The sequence below is a fragment of the Lissotriton helveticus genome, chromosome 6, assembly GCF_964261635.1.
Source record: "Lissotriton helveticus chromosome 6, aLisHel1.1, whole genome shotgun sequence".
NCBI classification, from domain to species: Eukaryota; Metazoa; Chordata; class Amphibia; order Caudata; family Salamandridae; genus Lissotriton; species Lissotriton helveticus.
The window spans coordinates 929611561-929632968 of record NC_136067.1 but is presented as its reverse complement, the minus strand read 5'-3'; positions in this window follow the sequence as shown (position 1 = coordinate 929632968).

Sequence of the window (21408 nt, the reverse complement as noted above, 5' to 3'; positions counted from 1 at the left end):
TTTTGTGAATGTAGAATGCTTTTATGATTTTTAACTAAATCGAATAAAGTGGTTTTGACTTGACTTGACTTCTCCTGCCAAGAAATCCAGCTCCGGCGCTTCCAAGCAGCCCTCGCAGGCAGCTGGAATATCAAGACCAGAGACGAGAGATACCAGCCCTCAATCATTCTAGATCTCAGGTACAGAACTGAACAACCCCTTGCAGAGAATTCTTGAGTCAGTCCCTTGGCAAAACAAACTTAACTTAAACTGCTGCTTATCTACTCCCGCCCACGTATTAGGCTTAGGTCAGGTACACTGGGGTAGGCGTGGTTAGAAGCACCAGTTGAGTACGATTAGTCAAATGTATATATGTATGTATCTATTTTATCAGTTTTAAATATCATATGGCTTAGAAACCATATCAATGCTTCTGCAGTATTATTTTATACTCCTGCTTTTATTGTATGCACTTTACTTAACCATAAGTATCGCAATAATATCGATTCATTTCTCTTGTACGAGAAAATAGACTGATCAATAAATACCATCTTTTATTGAACACGCCCGTCTCTTCCTTTTCTCTACAATCTGGTGAAACTAAGAATGCACGTACTGACTGAGTAAAATAAGTTGTCTTTTGTTTTCACACGACTCTAGAGATACACTCTTGATTAGGGGAGAGCAAAGTTGTCATGTTCTATGGTTGTCAGAAACTAAATCCCTTCTTGTCTATCCAGGGAGGTTAAACTCCTCCTTGCCTATTCGAGAAAGTTTCTAGTGAACTCTGAGCTAGCTGGCAAAACCAAAAACTTTAAGTCTAATATCGTCAGTAGAAGACCTAGTTAACCTCTGCCCTGGGTCTATACTATTGAAGATATTATTCCAATGCGTAGAGCCTATTGGGATAATAGGAACTACACTACATGGCGCCCAAACGTTTGGATAGGCGATAAAACTAACGCAAGACATTAGAGTAACTCAGTCGTGCTTTTTCACACAGAACCCCTTTTTTCCCATAATACTCCAAAGACGTCTGGAGTGGGTGAAAGGTCATATCCGCCAAACATTGCAGGAGGAGACTCCTATGTATGGTTCTTGGTTTAGTCAACGTTGAAGGATACACTGTTCCAAAATATTGTGCATCTAATCTTTGTTTCCATAGAAACCTGATCTGCAAACAAACAGAATAACCTTCCTGTCGGTAAAATGATAGACAGTGATGAAGAAAGGGAGACAGCTAGAATAGCAGCTGAACTCCTAGTAGCAGACAATACTCTGCTGGTAAATGACCCAAATGCAATACTCATCCCGGTCAACAAAAGGAAATCTATAACCTTAAAACTTATAGAAAATGGACTGACATCGAGAGGTGGTACAGTCATATTCGTAATTGAGGCACACGAATATCGGCAGACAGAGGTATTCTATTCATGGATAAACTTTCCAGCAGCAAACGCTGTAACAAAAGAGTTCCACTATTATAAAATAGAGGAACCACCGGATACCTACACTCCTTTCGAGGAGGTGGAAGTACCACTCAAATTCCAAGAGCACCTGCTCTTGTTTAATGGCGCCCTAAAACATAATAATCACATCACCAGGCTCGGTCCACTAGGTAGACCAGGAGCAACGTGGCCGGTCCTAGCCGGATATACACCACATCCAGACATTGAAGAAATGCCTGCAGCAGAGCTTTTAATACAGCTAAAACAACTAATCAAAATACATAGACAATTAGTCCAATATGTAATGCGGACTTCAACAGTCCAACCAGCAAGTAAAATTCCACAGCTGAACCCTCATCAGGGTAACACAAATAAAATTACACCACAGAACATACAGTCCTGTCTGGGTAAAGTACCCGCAAAACGGGAACAAATACCCTTCTGGCTAGCACAAAAAATCACTCAAATAGAGGCGGTGTTTCCAGACACCAACCCGGTAGAAAAACACAGGATTCTGACTATCTGTCTTCCAATGGGAATCGCACCACACGTGGAGGACTGTGACACTTGGGGTACAGTCTTTGCTTCCATATACACAAAAACACATGGTGTACCATCCATGTCAGTAATACCAGATGTGCTAAAACAGATTCAAGATGAATATGGTCCAGAACCCGCTTTAACTCTTGGTATGAAATTACTGAAAGACTTCAAGCAGGTCTCGGCTATATTATTAGCCAACATAAAGGGAGAAGCAGCAAACGTGGCGATCCGCCAAAGGTTAAAAGAGACAGACATAGCAGACCAACCAACTGAAATTGCCAGAATCATAGAGAAATCCTATGAAGAACTAGGAAGGGATAGTCTGGGTGGAATACCGGTAAAACCTCAACTAATTGAAAGTCCTGAAAAGGCATTTATTAAAAATAATTTAAACACTCAAAAAAAGAGCTGGTATGGAAACAAACAATCCAATCCTAAAGAAAAAAGATTCCAGTCCAGAGGAAGGTCTCCTCGGCGGAGAGAAAGATCTCCGAACCAAGGACGCAGGTCTCCCCAAAGTGAGCCCTCTGGGAAAAAATACAACCTTAGAAATAGGGATAATCTGAAGAAACCTGATAGATATCAAGATAATGATACACGTCCCTCTCAATCTTTTCAGACTTCCTCGCAGAAATTGGAAAGAAGAGGACGATCAGAACACAGGGAAGAGCACGTCAATGCCAAAGACAAGGAACCTGCTCATCCAAATAAAAAATTACAATTTCCAAAAAAGAAGGTAGCCAGTATTAAAGTAATCAAAGATGCCGAGAATACTGAGAACACAGCTGAAAAACGGAGAATGGGCTCAGACAATGCTAGACAGCGCAGCAGAAGTGAGCATAGCTCGCAAAGTCCTTATGAATCATCTGGAGACAGTAGACACGAATGAATACATTCAGGTGGAAACTGCAGATACCAGAGTTAGCAAACCTCGTAAAATAAACTATTTTGGGATAATCTCTCCCAGGGCTATGACATCCTTCTAGCTGAGAAAGACTGGCCTCCAGAGTTTGTCAGGGAGTGTCCTCATGGCGAAGAAATAATTATGCCTGCCTTCTCAAATCATATTCCAATTCATAAAAAATATACACTTGCTAGAAAGTGGGCAGTAGCTCAAGCTCCTGCTTTATATAAAAATCATGTGGGATGGGATGAGGACTCTCCTCCTCACAAAATCCAGTTAAAATCACAACCTACTGCACAGAGGCAGTACCCAATTAAGCAAGAAGCTAAAAAACAGGTAAAAGAGATCCTAGATCAACTTGAATACCAGGGGGTGATTGAAACTTGCACCTCACAAATGAACAATCCTTTGTTTCCTGTCTCCAAACCAGACAACTCATATCGTCTAGTTTTGGATTACAGACACCTTAACTCATGTTGCAAAACCTTTGCAGTGCAAAACTCGCATAGTGCTGCACTAATGAATAACATAGTGCGCAAAAAATACAAAACAACATTAGACATCTCTAATGGGTTCTTTTGTCAAAATATAGCACCAGAGAGCAGATATTTGACTGCGTTCTCGGTAAATGGCTCGCAAAAAAGTTTCTGCCGTGTACCCCAGGGGCACAAGAACAGCCCAGGATTATTCTCAAAAAGAGTAACAGAATTACTACAAACATACGATGATGAGGCATTATCATATGTCGACGACATTTACCTAACAGATGATGACTTGGATACTCACTTGAAGAGAGTGAACACCATAATACTTGGGTTCGCAGCAGAGGGTTACAAATTCAACTTTAAAAAATCAAGAATTGCCCATCTAACAGTCCTGTTTTTAGGATATGAATTATCAAGTGAAGGCAAAAGCCTGGCTGACATTTTCCTAGAGAAATGTGCTGTACTCCAAGCTCCTAGAACACTAAAAAATTTACAATCAATTCTAGGCTTCCTAAACTTCGGAAGAACATACATTGCAAATTACGCAGAAAGGGTTAAACCCCTTTATGATCTAATAAAACCAGATTTTAAAAGAATCAATTGGACTCAAAAACACACAGGAATTTTGAGATCTTTACAAACAGACATGTTAATTAAAACAAAATTAGAAACACGTGACAACACACGCAATCTTGTGATTCGAGTCATCCCAGGAAGATGCGGATTCACATACCTGACCTCTAATGAGGGAGAAAAGGTACCAATTGCATACAAATCACACTTGTACACAGAAGCTGAAAAGAAGTTCAGTATTAAAGACAACATTGTTCATGCAGTTCAAACGGCTATAGCAAAAGAAAAAGACAACGCTGACGGTAGACGTATCACAGTCAGAACAGCGGAGTCAGCCTTTGAGGCATTAACAACCCCATGTAATTTACCAACAACAACGTTGAATCCAGAATGGATACAATGGGTGAATTCAATTACAACGGACAGAGTAAAATACTACTTTGATCCAGAATTAAAGGAATTAAGATATCTAGAATATGAAATGACATACCCTCTGCCAATCGACATTCTGCCTTTACGACAGTACGCCTGTGTAATACATACAGACGGGCATGCTCAACCCTCATTTTGGGGAGAGCTGGCTTACAAGGCCACATGCGAAATTGTAAAAGAAGTGTGGCGCGGAGGTAAATTAAGACCTCTACTTACAAAAACACACTCTGTAGAAAATAATTCAGAACAACAAACTGAAATAATAGCGTTAAAAATGGCGCTAGATAATGCCGATCGCGAATTCCCGACACTGATTGTGTGCGATTCATATTACTGCGTCAAATCATACAATAACGATTTACAGAAATGGATTCAAAACGGTTACAAAGATGACACAGGTGCAACAATAAAGCAAAAAGTGCTTTGGGAACAAGTAGTTCATTTGCAAAAAGAACTACCAAAGACTCACGTGATACATACACTGAGTCATCAACGTGATGGCGTTCACGTTGCAGGGAATTCATTGGCTGAGAAAGCCACAACGGCAGCAACTGAATCGGCTTCCATAGTCAAGGAAAAGCGTGCAGTAAAACACATTGACAGTGAAACTATGCTGGCGGTGAAAACGTCATCAAAAAGCGACTGCTCAGCACTACCGATCAACTATCCACTCAATTATACATACATAATCGATGCAAACTCAGTCCCTTTTGCTCGAATCCCTGGAGTGGGGGATAGAGTGATTCCAAACACGGACAGGAGAGGCTTGTTAATAGCAGACGCACATATGGGTGAAGGTCTCAGACACCTTAAACAAAAAGATTCTCTGGTAGAATTACAATCAGTGTACTGGTGGCCAGGCATGAGCCTGCATCATCAGATTTTTGTAAAAAACTGCCCAGACTGCAATAGAGATCGCAGTGGCGAGCGAGGAGGACTATTACCATGGCACATCGCTCCAGAAAAACAACAACAATAATTATATACCTATCACGAAAAAAGCGTTATATTAACATAAAAAGACTAATTTCCACTTATGAAGTAAGACCCCAGCACTCGGCTGACGTCTGGACTGTTATAAAAAGATTTGCGAGTCTATAATGGCATATACGCTAGAGGCATGCTACGTCTGGCTGAATGTTTTTTCTTCTTGCCCTAAAGCGTATGAAAAAACATGGCCAAATGAGCATAGCATAGTGGGACTCTTCTCACTTCCTACCTGAGGGAACGGGATGGTGTAAAGAAAAAACCAAAGGCATAAAGCAATCTATAACAGCGAAGGTATTAGGTTCGGGAGCTGGGTGGGTCAAACATCTAATAAGTGTCCAACGTAGTCTAAATAACCTGCCAAGAAATTCTCTGAGGGGATTCAGTCCATACGAATTATTGTTTGGAACTAGAATGATGATCTTAGATCTTGACAGTCAGACTTCAGTGGTTAAAGAAAAAAGCTTTGATATCAAAGATCGTTTGGCTATTTTACAGGACTTAAACGAAACAAGGAAAGACATGAGCAACATAAAGTTGAAACAACAGCCAACGACCACTGAAGAAAAACCACCTGTCCCAGCAAGACCTGTCTGGATTCCAAAAGTCGGGGATCTATTCAGAGAAAAGATTGCGGTAAAGAAGGAATTTGGGCCTTCTTACAGAAAAGCAGTTTCTGTCTTGTCTATCAACGGGACAAGATCAGTAGTACTACCGCCCCTTGCTGGTAAAAAGGAGAACAGGGTTGTATCAATCGACCTGATAAAACCACAGTCATGTGGCCGATAACAAACAGTAGGCCAAGTAGACTCCCGATAAGTAGCAGAACACCAAGGTTTGCTACAAACACAGAGGTTCAATCTAAGAGGCTACTCGCATTTGAAATGCCAACAGAACAACAACAAGGACTGTGCAACAATGCTATGGAACTTAAACCTCTAAAAACCCAAATAAAAACATTTAACAGAGACACACCAATCTACAATGAAGTAACAAATGACTATGCTGCTGCAACAAACTACACTAATAAAGCAAACAGCAATCCTGAAACAATAGGAACAATAGACAGAACGGCATCCGGTTACTTCATCAACTTCAGTGATTCATCTGAAGACCTGAGTGAATCAAAGGAACAAACATCAACAAAAACCTTTAAAGATAAAGCTAAGGAACTTTTTCAACATCTGAAAGAAACCTATCTGATTTCTCCGTGGATAGAATTCTGGGTGGCCTTAGGTGCACTTATCCTCATACTTTGGCTCATCATGGTACTATGTTTGGGACACTTCATTGAGGGAAAATATGCTAAAATGGACACAGCAAACCAGAAAAATCAACTTGGTCCTCAAACCACACACGTCTTCACACGTCGAGAAAAGAGAACTTTCTTCAGTCAACTTCACAGCCAATCCTATACCCGGTGGGGTAGCATGGGACAATACTGATTATGAAATCTATGGTCCGGTTGAAATCCTGAAGTATCCACATCAAATCAAGATCTCATTGAGTGACTTTGTAAAACCAAGCTCAGTTGCTGATGATTGGGACGTTGAAAGCATTAATAATATGATGTCTGACCTAGTGATGTCTGCTAAATTTACAAAACATGATTATTTGCAGGGTTCATCTAATTATGATAAAATGTTCTGCTATAATCACTATAGTAATCATTATCTGCATAAATCTGCTCAACCTAGAAATGTTTTGAATTATAATCAATGGGAACACTGTGCAACCCCTCCAAAAGGTAGCTCAAGAACTTTTTATGACAAATATTCATATTTTTCAGGGTTCAACACAAGCAATGCAGAAACATTTTATTTCAAATTATCAAATAAGACAGGTACAAAGACCATGCTTACAAACACTAAATTGATATATTCAGACTCGTTTTTTGAGCAAATGAGTACATTTGGTTTTGAATACTGGGACAAAAATGTTGAAGTAAAAAGTGTTTGGGGTACAAAGGAATGGCAAGTACAAGGTATAGAATCATTGTTTAGAGCCTGCATGATCCCAGAACAAATTATATTTTTGAATGACACTGTTCAACAAACTACCTGTCTTGGCCTAGCCAAAATCAAAGACTTAAACAAACCGTCTATTCCAAAGCCATCAATGAACAGTAATAGCTCTATAGATGTTGAGATAGACGTAAACCATATATTAAGCCAAAACAGAACACATCCTGATTGGAAAAAGTGGTTGATCTGGCCCACAGATACAAATAACTGTCAAGACAGATTCCTGAACAAAATCCAAGGGTTCACATTGACCAGGCCAGACCCTAGATATTCCCAAAGACAACACCCAGGGATAATTACCACATACAGTGTGGGCAAGCTCTGCCTTCAATGGCTACAAACATCCACACTGGCAGAAATTAAGCAACACCTGACTTTACTTACTGATGGTGCTGACTTGCGTGACTTCATTATGGGACCGCGCAAACAGCGTCAAAAACGCTTCATAGCAGCCTCTGTATATGCAGCTTATAACGAAGCCTGGAAAATAACTCAAATTGAAACATCAGAGAGAATACGGGAAATTGACCGTATTAATTTGGAAAAATCACTTTCTGTAGTGGACAATGGGTTAATGACTCTGTCCTCCAGAATATACTCTCTGGACAGCATTGTGTCTTCAGCAATCGACATAATATCGCAAGACTTACTGTTGTTACAACACGGTCAGTCTCAATTGCGTTCTATTGTACAACTTGGCTGGACGTTACAAAATCTGCGTTCAGGCTATGTGCCTTGGCGTTTAATCAACACAACGTCACTGTTCAATATCTTTAACCTTACTGATAAACAAATCAGTATGGCACAGAAGGGTGCTGATTATACAATCCTGAGCATTGAGAAACTCGAGAGATTACCATTGACAATGTCAGAACGACCTGTCAGTGAATGGATAATACATGGAATAATTAATATTCCAATATCTACTTTCAGGTTTCAATATTGCCAAAAATATATACAGGCTGGCATGTACGAAAAATTGGGTAAAGGGTACATTAAGTCAACATGGAACTTGCCCTATTTACATGCTTGTGTCAGTAATAAAGGCCGGAAAGTGTTTCTTAGTGGCGATAATTGTGCCATGTCACTAAGCGGTACACTTCTGTGTAATGGTATTAGTTTACACGGAGCCTGTGAAGGGTCCTCAAATAACCTTTCATGTCACCAGCTAGGCACACCTGCGACACAAAACAAACCATTCTTTAGGAGACTATCGAACGGGAGTTACATTATAATCGTAGACCGCAGATGTTGTAGCTTGGTGCCCGGAATAGCTTATCTCATAACTACGACTGCGAAGGTTATGTGCTGTGAACGAGTATTGTTCCCCAGCGCAATGCCAGACAGGGAGGCAAGGTTATGGCCGAATTTGAAAATTGCTTCCATTCCAGTTGATACTTTAAGCAGAATGAAAACAGTGCTCCTTCAGACGCCGACCAGGCTCACGTCATCAAAAGAAACGTATGATCTCCAAGTTGCAAGGACAACGGCAGAGATTCATTCATTGTTATCAACTAATTCCCCCATACATTTCGCAGAAATCCTGAACGAAATCTTAAATATTTCTGATACCAGTGGAGTCTCAAATGTATTTAAGACAGTGTTTTCGGGGGCTTTAACACCATTTAAAGCAATTCTGGGTATTTTTCCGGACTTTGTCCATTCCATCTTTGGTGGACTTCCTCTCTTTTTGGGACTAGTGGCAGGAATCCTATTTTTGATTCTGTTATTTCGCTATGGCAAACCATGTCACAGACAAAACACCTGCGACAAGGGAAGAAACAATCCTAGCCATTGGATACCGGGACCGGATATCTAAAATCCTTGGAATGTCCCGGCTTAGAGACCTAAACATGACTTGGTTTCTTTCATTTAGACCAATGTGGCAAAGCTGTGTTTTACCTGTATTAAGGTGCTTGCTATGCGGAGAAGAATGCGTGTTGGACACCTGTCTGACGCTACAATCGGATGCGCCAATGGATGCAGAAACTTTGTTGGGTCCGGTCATGGCTCATGCATTGTGCTGTCCCCTGCGGCTACCAATCCTGATGACGGCATTCGTGGAGACTTCACCACTACGATTGAGGGGTAGTGAGGTTCAAGATGAAAGCAGCATCGATCAGGTACGACCTTCTGTCAGCTATGCTGATCCAAACATCAATGAAGGCAATCATGCTCATGAATGCATGGTAACATCTTTTTCCGAGTTAATGGAACTTTCGCAGTAAGCTGTTGACAGTTTTTTCGAGAGTCTAAATGATATGATGTTCTCACCAGAGCAGAAATAATAACTTTTGAGCAGACTAGCACACGACGTTCCCAACACCCTGAATTTGGCCTTCAACTTTGATAATAAAGTATCATGAACAATTTTTTCCAGTTTACGGACAGCGGAACATAATTTTTTCAGCGGCCCCAAAAATATTTTGCAGTTTTTCGGGACACTTATCTTCTGCTTAAAGTAGAAACTATTCTTAGGGAACTGAATTTCTATTTTAGGAACTTTAGAGACATTAGCTGCCCTCTGGCATGTTCAAATATATTTTATTTTGTGATGAAATGGTCTCGCATTTTTTTCTTCTGTCTTAAGAGCCATTTCATGTGTAATTTTCATATTTTATTAATAATGATGTATGAATATGCGTGATTTATTTAGCATTGTTATACTGCTTGAGTGCATATAATGCATATATATATCTTTTCGTATATTTCATGTTTTCAAAATGCATATGGATGTATTTTGGGGTGGTACGGTATACACATGCTCTACTAGTATATTTACTATGCCTAGATCTTGTAAATATGGACATAGTCTGCGTGGAGTGGGTGTGATGTATTCCTATAGGATCTGTATCGATCCCCCTATTCCTGACCCTGTTCTGGTTAATAATTAACTAGCAGCCAACCCACGGTGCAAAAACCGTTATCTGATTAAGCCACACCACGGCACAGAAACGTGTTATCTGATTAGGTCATAACGCATGCCATCTAATTAGACAAGCACTATTCCTCCAGCCCCTGATAAGGCATACGGAGTTCTCAAAACAAATCAAACCTATGACAACCTGGGAAAATCCCTGCGGCCATTGTTTTGATTTCACCGAGAACTTTAGCAAAAGAATGTGCGAACAAGCCCGTTCATATGACATTCTTATTGACGTATCCATGTCCATCCTTACGTCAATCTCGGCACCTTACAGGTATAAATATTACCGACATTGCTTTAAGCAAACACACGCGGTGGTGACGAGATCGGAGAAGCGAGACGCGCTGAGGAGCCCAGCAGAGAGCGAAGCCCACACGCGCTGCCCCGCCTTCCTGACGCGCTGAGAACGAGACGCTGTTTTTCTCCTGCCGAGAAATCCAGCTCCGGCGCTTCCAAGCAGCCCTCGCAGGAAGCTGGAATATCAAGACCAGAGACGAGAGATACCAGCCCTCAATCATTCTAGATCTCAGGTACAGAACTGAACAACCCCTTGCAGAGAATTCTTGAGTCAGTCCCTTGGCAAAACAAACTTAACTTAAACTGCTCCTTATCTACTCCCGCCCACGTATTAGGCTTAGGTCAGGTACACTGGGGTAGGCGTGGTTAGAAGCACCAGTTGAGTACGATTAGTCAAATGTATATATGTATGTATCTATTTTATCAGTTTTAAATATCATATGACTTAGAAACCATATCAATGCTTCTGCAGTATTATTTTATACTCCTGCTTTTATTGTATGCACTTTACTTAACCATAAGTATCGCAATAATATCGATTCATTTCTCTTGTACGAGAAAAGAGACTGATCAATAAATACCATCTTTTATTGAACACGCCCATCTCTTCCTTTTCTCTACAATCTGGTGAAACTAAGAATGCACGTACTGACTGAGTAAAATAAGTTGTCTTTTGTTTTCACACGACTCTAGAGATACACTCTTGATTAGGGGAGAGCAAAGTTGTCATGTTCTATGGTTGTCAGAAACTAAATCCCTTCTTGTCTATCCAGGGAGGTTAAACTCCTCCTTGCCTATTCGAGAAAGTTTCTAGTGAACTCTGAGCTAGCTGGCAAAACCAAAAACTTTAAGTCTAATATCGTCAGCAGTTAACCTCTGCCCTGGGTCTATACTATTGAAGATATTATTCCAATGCGCAGAGCCTATTGGGATAATAGGAACTACACTACACCATACCATGTTGGAACTCGCTACGGTGGGCTCACGTGCTGCCTTTCTAAGGCCCTACTAGGAGCCTTTGAAAGGCAGCCCCTGGTGCCAGCCATAGCAGGACCACCCACCCGGATAACAACTGGTAATCCGACAAGTGAGCGGCTTTGTAGATGTGGGAGCAGGGCGGTGTCATGATGTCCTGTTCCCACACCACCAAAGTTGTAATCAGAACCCTAAATCCTTGTCAATTAATTGACTCATCCTGATGGACGCTCTTTCCACTGAGAGCAATGAAGACAAAAACCTCTCAGTGACCTTAGTGCTCGCCAAGACCATCTTACATTATTGGTGACTTTTAAGGGAATCATCCCATTACTAGATTTGCTATCTCATATAAGACAATCCTGTTTTTTAGGTCTGCATGCAAATTTCTGTAGCTGCCCAGACTGACTTCGTTTACGGACAACGATTATTAGCCCCTCATGCTAATTCTAATCTCTCCTTGGACCAGACGCTTAAATTCCACTGATACTACTCTCGCCACCAGGGTGGTTCATTCCACAAACGATAATAGGCGTCTTAAATGGGTATATGTAGCAATGGACCCAGAGAAGTTTGATCTAATTAACACCAACTTGGAGGCTAGCACTAGACTGCTGCTCAGTCTCCTTGAACCCTTGTGTGATTTCGACAAGATTGCTGACTGTCACATTAACTTTTTTAACTTGTTGGCCACTTATTGTAAAATACAGCAATGCTCACAGGGTGGAAAAAAAGCTCAAATCGCAGTTTGCTTGGTTCTCACGAGAGTGCAGGGACCTTAGAACCCAACTGGCCATTGGTATCCGATCAAATAATGTGATTCAAGTGAGGGAAACCAGGCTAACCATAAGAAAGCTATTCTCAAGGCCAAAAAGGATTGGGAAGTGGAGCGTTGGTCACTGATTAATGATGCCTGCGCAACAAAAGATACACAACGTTCCTGACTTTTAGTAATTAGGGGAGAGGAAAATAGGTCCAAGTTACATGACAATAATGTTGCCGTCGAGGAATGACATCACCACTTCTCATCTCTATACACTGGAGAGCCTGTCCATGCCAAAGAAGACCCAACAGTCGTCCATGATTGCTCTCAGATTGATGATTTCTTCTCCCTAGCTGAAATAAGATCCAATATCAATGCAATTATTAGATCTAAAGCCCCCACCCGGAAGCCTTTCCTTGCAACCTATTTCTCAGTAACATTGAGAATTAGTCATTGTATATTCTGGCCGTGGCCAATGGAATAGCCACTGGCTCTGCAATTCCGTCATCATGGAAAGGGGCTTAGGTAATCCCAGTGTTTGAAGAAGGGTGATTGTTCACTGCACTTGAATTACATAGCCTGATCAACAGTGCCCAAAAGGTCTTTGCCCGCGCACGTCTTATGAAAATCTAAACTTGGATAGATGATAACACCATTCTGTCCCCTTTTCAAGCCGGGTTTTGACAGAAAGTTAGCACTGTCTATCAGGTTTTCCGCTTCCTATTACTAACTTGGAAGACAATGACAATCTTGCAGGGAAGCTTATACATAGCTTTTATTGATTAACAGTCTGCATTTGACCTCGTTTTCAGACACAAATTTTGGTGTGTCTTGAAGGAAATGGGAATCCCTCCTGAAGGTTTTGCATTGACCGTTCACCTGCATGAGAACACCTATGCAAGGGTACGTTGGGGTAACCAAGGTCAATTGCCACACCCGATCAGGGTCCGACTAGGGCGTGTAATGGCCCCCACTCTCGTCTCACTCTTTATTAATGGCGTTGTCCAGTTTCTCGCTGAGAGTCTAGCAAATGCACCGACCCTGGGGGGTTATGGTGACAACCTTACTTTTTGAAGATGACACTCTGATAGTTTCCAAGACCCCTAGTGGCCTGCAATCTCTTCTAAAATGCTTTGAGTCTTTTTGTGCACTAAGAGGTCTTGAGATAAGCACGTCAACGGCTAAGCTCCTAATGATTAACCCTAACTGATCCTTTAAGGGGAAGCTGTTCCTGGAGGGGATACCACTAGAGAGAGTGAGTACCTTTGATTACCTGGGTATCACTCTTTCTGATTACCTTTCCTGGAGACATCATGTTATGAGGCAGAATCTCGAACTAAGGCATATCTCAGGGGCTCTGATCAAAGAAAACAAGATATCATTGAACAAGCCAATAGCCGCCCTCTTTGCATTTATGACCACAAAGCAGTGGGATCAGCCCTTTATGGGGCGGAACTCTGGGGGTTCAAAAAACAGGATGCACTCCTAGTGACTGAAAATAAATTCTTGAGATCACTTTGTTCTCTCCCACAGAGTACCCTCCTGCAACTGCTGAGATTAGACATGGGTAGATTCTTGACTGTACAAAAAGCACAGCTTCGCCCTCTGCTCTTTTAGCTTCGTTTAAAAACCACCCTTGAGCTACACCCATATGCTGCTGCTCTAGACGAGGTCTATGAATTGGACCGCCATAAGAATATTGGCTGGCTAACCGGGGTGAAATCAGTGATGACTGCTCTAGGGATGGAAGGTACATGGGTCACAGATACTTCAGATTCTCTTCCAACCAAAGCTCAGGTCAAGAAATATTACTGGGACTGGGTGGAGCAGTCCCTTATTTCCCATCCATACGGGGGTCGTTTGACACTTGATTTCATGAAGTTTAAACTGCAGGGCACATTTGAGCAATATTTGGAGGTTATCACAAACTCTCAGGATAGGAAACTTAACATGCAATTTAGATTTGGTTCCCTTCCTGTTAACACCTTTGTTGCCTCCTGGTGCCTTCTTTCACATCCCAGCTCTGTCCTGGCTGCTCTCTTGCAGCCAAGTATATCAGTCATATTCTTTTTGGATGTCCTAGGTACCACCATTTGAGGTCTAGGTGGATAGCTCCTGTTTGTAGATAGTTAGGCACCCACTGTCACTGCGATGCTCTATATATCTTAAAATCTGCTTCTAGCATGCTAATCGTCTGTGCTGTTGCTAAATTTCTAGATACAATGTGGATCAGTAGGAGGTACTCATTGACCACGTAACTGATGCAACCCTTTTGTATTGTAATATTTTTAAATGATTTTATACACGTCTCTATTTATTTGTTAGTTTCTGAACTAATCTTAGAACTGTATCTGCATGACGGGTCATGCCGTCAAATTTGACTGCATAGACATTTGCTGCTACAGTTCTTATATATCATCTTAGCTGATTTTATCGCTCTTTTAACCATGCTTTATTATTTGTACTAGATGGTCTGAGCTGAACCAGCTTATGGGAAGGCACTGGCATCTTTAAGGCCCTGATTTAATAATTGGGGATCAGGCTGATTTATCAATCCTCGGTACCTGCTTTTGTATGATGGTTATCAAATCTTTTACACTTAACGCACTTGCACTTTTATCGACCTCTTTTATCCCCCACAGTATTAGGAAGTCTGGACTCTTAAAGAAATCTACATGTCACTACAGACTCTTATCTTAAATTCAAATGTTTTACTATGTCTGTAATGTAATGTATGCACGTGACACATTTATGGCCAAAATGGACCAAATAAAGTTATTGATTGACTTCATGTCACCACTTTACCCCCACAATACAACAAATAACACACATGCATATACACATACAAACCAAAAGGGGCTTTAGGTCAGCCCTTGCTTTTCACTGTTGAAGTGAGTTCTCTACTGCCACTAGCTCAATGCACTGTCCTTAACACTTTGTATCAGCCTGTATAATTTTGTGAATGTATGCAGGTCAATAATTAGTGCTTCCTCTGTTTTCACCACACACACATGTATTCTTTAATTGTGCAACCACTTTGGTGCTGTGCACATAAATATCAATTATAATTATGCAATCATTAGGGAGATTGAGTTGGTGGTAGGAGCATCAAGCAACTGTGATTAAGGCATCTATGATATTGACACAGGACAAGACGTCAGGCAGGTACCACCCCTGTTTCTGACTGGAGTCAGACAATTCCGCACCGCAGTCTACATGCAATATACTTGAATTGCCTCTCTGAAGTAACACAAAAAGGGAGCCTAAACCTAAGTTGTAGATAAATATGTTCTACTGACTGCAACAAACTCTCCAGAAGGCTGGGTGAATGATGTAAACTAGTACGGTTTTAAGATAGCCAGCAATGTACATTTGGTAATATTAAAATATTGTGGAAGCCACAGACTACCCTGAAAAAGTAGCAGTTTTATGACTCTGTCACAGTCTACAACATACATGTTCCTTAGACCTCTAGGAAGTGGAGTTGAGTGACTATATAGGATTGCCACCCGCCAGCACCCCACAGCTCAGTAGATGAGACTCAAAGACTCGGTGCCACTTCGATGGTAAGTTTAGACCTGCCATTTACTGTAAGTATAGAACAGTATGAGCTGTACAAACAAGGAACTTGCCCATCATGCTTCATATCTCCTGGTCTTTCTTATTGTGAAGCACTGTGCACAAGAGCTGACGTTGGCACTTGTTAGACCTGGCACTGTTGGTGTGGGCTTCCCTTACATTTTTTGCTATTCCTCATGTGTTTTTGCTGGTTATAGATGCTTTGGGCACTGCTATTCAGTGCCACAGTGTAAGCGCTCCCTATGGTAAATTGATGTATGGATTAGTGACTCCATGATTGGCTGGATTGTTTTACTTGTCAGACCCTAGTACAGTGCACTGAGTGTGCCCAGAGCTTGTAAATCAAATGCTGCTGGTGGGCTTGCAGCATTGGTTGTGCCACCCACAGAAGCAGCCTGTAAAATGTGTCTCAGGTCTGCCATTGCAGAGCCTGTGTGCAGTCTGGTACTGCCATGTTGACGGGCAAGTGCACTCACTTGCCAGTCCCTAAACCTTCCCTTTTCTGCATATTAGTCACCCCTATGGTAGGCCCAAGGGCAAGGTGCATTGTAGGTAAAAGGTAGGACATGCCCTGGTGTGTGTGGCATGTCCTAATAGTGAATGACAGCCATTTTTGTTTTTCACTATTGCAAGGCTACCTGTTCCCCATAGGCAAGAATGGGCAGTTTGATTACTACATCTTATAATCCTAACTGACTCAGGGAACCAGGTAGAAATTCGTGTTTAGTATGCCTGAACTCAGAATGATAAAATACATCTTTTAGTGAAGTTGGTTTTAACATTCTATGTTTGAAAATATCACTTTTAGAAAGTAGGTATTTCCTTGCCTAACTGTCCAAGCCTCTGCTAGGTTGTGTATTCCTTGTCTGGAGTTTGAGTGACAGGCCGTGGGGGATTCCAGGAGTCAGCACAGTGCTGAATAGAGCTATCTGCATGTAGATGTGTGTGGGGGAGTGCGCCTTGGAACTGAATAGGGCTGTGTCTGCCTTCCACAATGCTGGCTCTACCTCCTGTGGTGCGTCTGATGTCCCTGACCCACACTGTCAAAGGAAAGAAGGAGTCTTGTCAACAAAGTGCTCCAGGACTACACAGAACTGGTTTGGACTTGGTACAGGACCCTCTGCATTTAAAGGACAAAGGATTTGCTAGTGTAAATATTGGGACCCAGACCAAATAACTTTAGATTACTTTTGGGAAACAAGAAGAACCTTTGCTGAGGAGAGGAACCAGAGAAACTAAGGAGGAGACTATCCCTAAGCTGAGTGCTGTTTGGGGGACTGGCCTGCAGTGGTTGCCTGACTGCCAAAGAAAGGAGAAAGGACGTTGTGCTACTTTCAAATCAACTTGTAAAGATCTCCAAGGAATTGAGATAGAGCTTGCATCCTGCTGAAGTCTCACGGACAACAGACTTCAACAACCAGCTCCCCTGCCTTCCCTTGCTGGGAATTGAAGTGCCTCCTGTTGAGATAGGCCTTCTGAGAGACTGCGTGTCACTGGGAGCTGGAAGCGCGACTTAAGATGAAGAGGCATGCCGCCCCTGCAGCCGTTGCTGTCGCATCACCAGAGAAAAGTGTTGCCGTCACAGCAGACGCCGTCGCATCACTGGAGAAGCATGCCACTGCTGCCATTGCATCACCCGAAGCGCCTCGCATCACCGGAGAAGAGTATCGCCGTCGTAGCAGACGCCGACGCATCACCGGAGAAGCATGTCGCAGGGCCTGTCGTGGCTCAAAAGAATCGTTGAGTCGCCGCATGGCCGTTGGGCGTGCACGCATTGTTGTCGCATCAAGAAGAAGGTGCCATTTTGTTTAATTGCACCGGATCTTCAGCGCATCACGGCACTGCTGGTCGCATTGCCACGGAAGGCAAGTAAGAAACCGACGCATCACCTACCCACACGGAGAAGAACCGATGGATCCCCTAGGCAGCAGTAGGGACCCGACGCATCACTTGACCAGACCACAACGCAGCTATCCACATCCATACCACAGCCTCCAACCTTACTCATACCCGCACCAGACCCCAGACTTGATGAGATCATGATCTCATTACGTCAAACCAAAGAAGAACTTCAAGCATTTAGGGGCCGATGTAGGTAATCCCAGATTACCGATTCTTAAATATCGAATCATACCGATTAGGTATTTAAGAACAGGCAAATGGGATGTAGGTGATTTTTCTTAAATAATTACAGAATCGGTAAGTTTCGGTAATTACCGAATCGGTATTTACCGATTTGGTAATTGCCATTCATTCCTATGGGCCTGGTGGCCCATAGGAATGAATGTCAATTACCGAATCGGTAAATACCGATTTGGTAAATGGGAGAAAGATTGAAGGGTGGCAGGGTGTCACTTTGACACCCTGTTGCACCCCTCAAATGTGTATGGGTGCACATGTTGCAAACATACATGCCCTAAGGGCATGTATGTCTGCAACATGGCACTGTTGGAAAAGCAAAAAAAATGCTTTTTCTAAGGTTTTCATTATTTACCACCAACTTCTAGTTGGTGGTAAATAACGAATCCTAAGATGGGAAAAGCACTCATTTGAGTGCTCCCTACATTTCAGATTCGGTAATTTACCGATTCGGTGTTTTTAAGAATTGGTAATTTACCGAATTCTTAAATACTGATTCGGTAAATTAACGAATCTGAAATGAAGCCACCTACATATGAAAAGCCTAATTCCGGTCGGTAACGGCCGAAATTCGGTAATTTCGGCCGTTACCGACCGGAATTACGCTTCCTACATCTGGCCCTAAATGAGGTGATATCGAGACAACTGTGGTTCACCAGAGCTACTAGACAGTCTAAATCTAACGGGCACCTGAACCACCTAATAGTCACTTCAAAACTTGTGCTACCCAGCTGGAAATCAGTTCCCTCTCGTAATAAATCAACCCGCCCAATCCGTAGCACCAATCCACTTTCAGAGTTTGATTTACTCTCTCTATTACAATCATATGAACCCCCTCTCAGGAACCCTCTCGCTCCCAGTATAACAACAATCGCAACTATCCCCCCCAACCCTCACAGGACCACAAAACACAACACTAGAGGTGTCATTGACAACAACCTAAGAAGAGTTTCCCTCATTCAGGAACCTACTTCATCCCTCATCAATCCCCGTCTTAAATGCATACTCCTAAATTGTAGATCGGTCTCCAGACACGCAGCTGACATAGCTGACCTCATTCTCACACATGAACCGGACCTGATAATGTTAACCAAAATTTGGCTAAAGGAATCCTCCACACCAATCATTGACATACTAGAAGCCCAATTCATGACATCATCAGACGGGACAGAATTGATAAGACAGGGGGCGGTATCGCCTGCATACACCGTAACAATATCTCAGTAAACAGATACATATCCCCTGTATTCCCTTCTTGCAAATACATATGCCTCGACATCACCAGTAATGGCAAACCAGTATGTTCTTTAAACACCCTCTATCATCCACCAGGTCCCAACCTCACCTTCACCGAACACTTCATGGATATTGTTTCATCTAACACCGGACATCAAAATACCCAAATATTCCTCGGAGACTTCAATCTCCACTGGAACGACCACAATGATGCAGTGGTCAATAGTCTCAAAAACGACCTCGATGACCTAGACCGCACCCAAATTTGTAACAGCCCTACACACAATAAAGGTTCAATCCTGGATATAAAAATCTCTAAAAGAGATTTCATTCAGTTAGAGTCGATCCTACCCTCCGACTGGTCAGACCATCATATTATCACCTTCATTATCAGGGAAACAGTGAAACTTAACTTGGTTCAATCCACAAGACCAAAAGTATGGAAGAGAGATTTGAAAAACATCAACCCTAACATAATTCCATCTTCCAGCTACAACCTACTTCTGCCCCCTGAAGAGATTTCCGAAGTCCATGACCTCACCAATCATTACCTCAATTCCATGAACATGATACTAAGGTCCATATGTAGGTAATCTACATTTACCGATTCTAAAATACCGAATTTTACGGATTCGTTTTTTTAGAATCGGTAAATGCTATGTAGGAAACATTCTGTAAATTTTACCGTATCGGTAACATTCGGTATTATTTGCAGAGAGGTTTTTAGTGTCAGCAAAGCAATGGGCGCACTGCTAATAGTAAAAGCACAAAAGAACAATTAAGTGGTGCAACTAGGAGAGTGGAAAAACATAATAACCACTCATAGGTTAAACCAGCAAGCTGGTAAAACACAAGCATTCAGACAAAAGCAAACCCTATGCACACACATATGATATCCATGTAAACGTAGGTATTTAAAACATGCGACATGAAAAAATAGCAGTGAAGCAGCAGACAAACAGTCGTATCCAAAAACAATATATAGTAATCTGTTCTTTAATTTTCGTGTACTTGTCAGCAGTCAGCCTACACGTGTTTCATCGCTCACGCGAATCTTCAGGGCTGAGAATAACAAAACAATTCTTTTGTACATCGAGTATTTCTAAAACAATGCATCGTAGTTAAGCACATTACTAAGTAGGTTTCTGTTTTGCGACAAGTTCCAAAACTTCTAAAATAGCAAGTCCCCTATGCCACTTTATGTGCAATTGCGTGAGTATCAACGTGCACCCACTTTGTCGTGTACATCTGATCAAGTGTCAAGTTGTCATTTTCAACCAATACTCCAAACGTATTGATGCTGTGATACTACCGTGTATGTGTTGCTAGTTGTGAAACGAATGCCAACTACCATATTTTGACATGCCGTAAGAAAAGTGAGTAGAAACAGTGGTGACTCTGTGTTCAGAAGTGAAAAGGTGGCCAGTATTACTGATCGGCTAATTGTGCAGAGGTGACACAGTTGATAACAAAATCATATATAATGTATGTGACACCAGAGCTATTTATAGGCCCACACATACCTCAAAATGACTGCGTATATGCCGAAGGTCTAAGGGGACAAAAGCGAAGATGGAGAGAAAAAAACACAAGAGAAGAAGGGAAAAAGAAAAAAAGGGAGAAATCAGCTATCTTGTTAAAGAAAAGGTGACAAAACGAAGAGAGAATAATATTAAGAGTGATAGCCTCGTAAAAGGCAACCACTCAAAACAAAGTGAAAGAACGCTCACCACTCTGCCGGTGATACTTCTGACCAGGTGGGGCCCTTGACCATTTCAAGTGAAAGTATGGGAGTAGATACGGACACTAAATGTAAGATGGAAGAGAAAAAAACATCTCTTTAAAATTGAGACTATAGGACAGGAATATTCCTATACTCTACAAAGGAGAACAGGATACGTTTCACCTTATCAAGAAGCACTAGTATTGCTAAACAGGTATAAGTTGGCGACCAGGGGCCCGATGTAGGTAGGCAAATACCGGTTGGAAACGGCCGAAAATACCGATTTTCGGCCGTTTCCGACCGGTATGTGGACATTGAGATGTAGGGGCATGTAAAGTTACAGAATTCGGTAATTTTACCAAATCGGAAAAATACCGAATTGGTAAAATTACCGA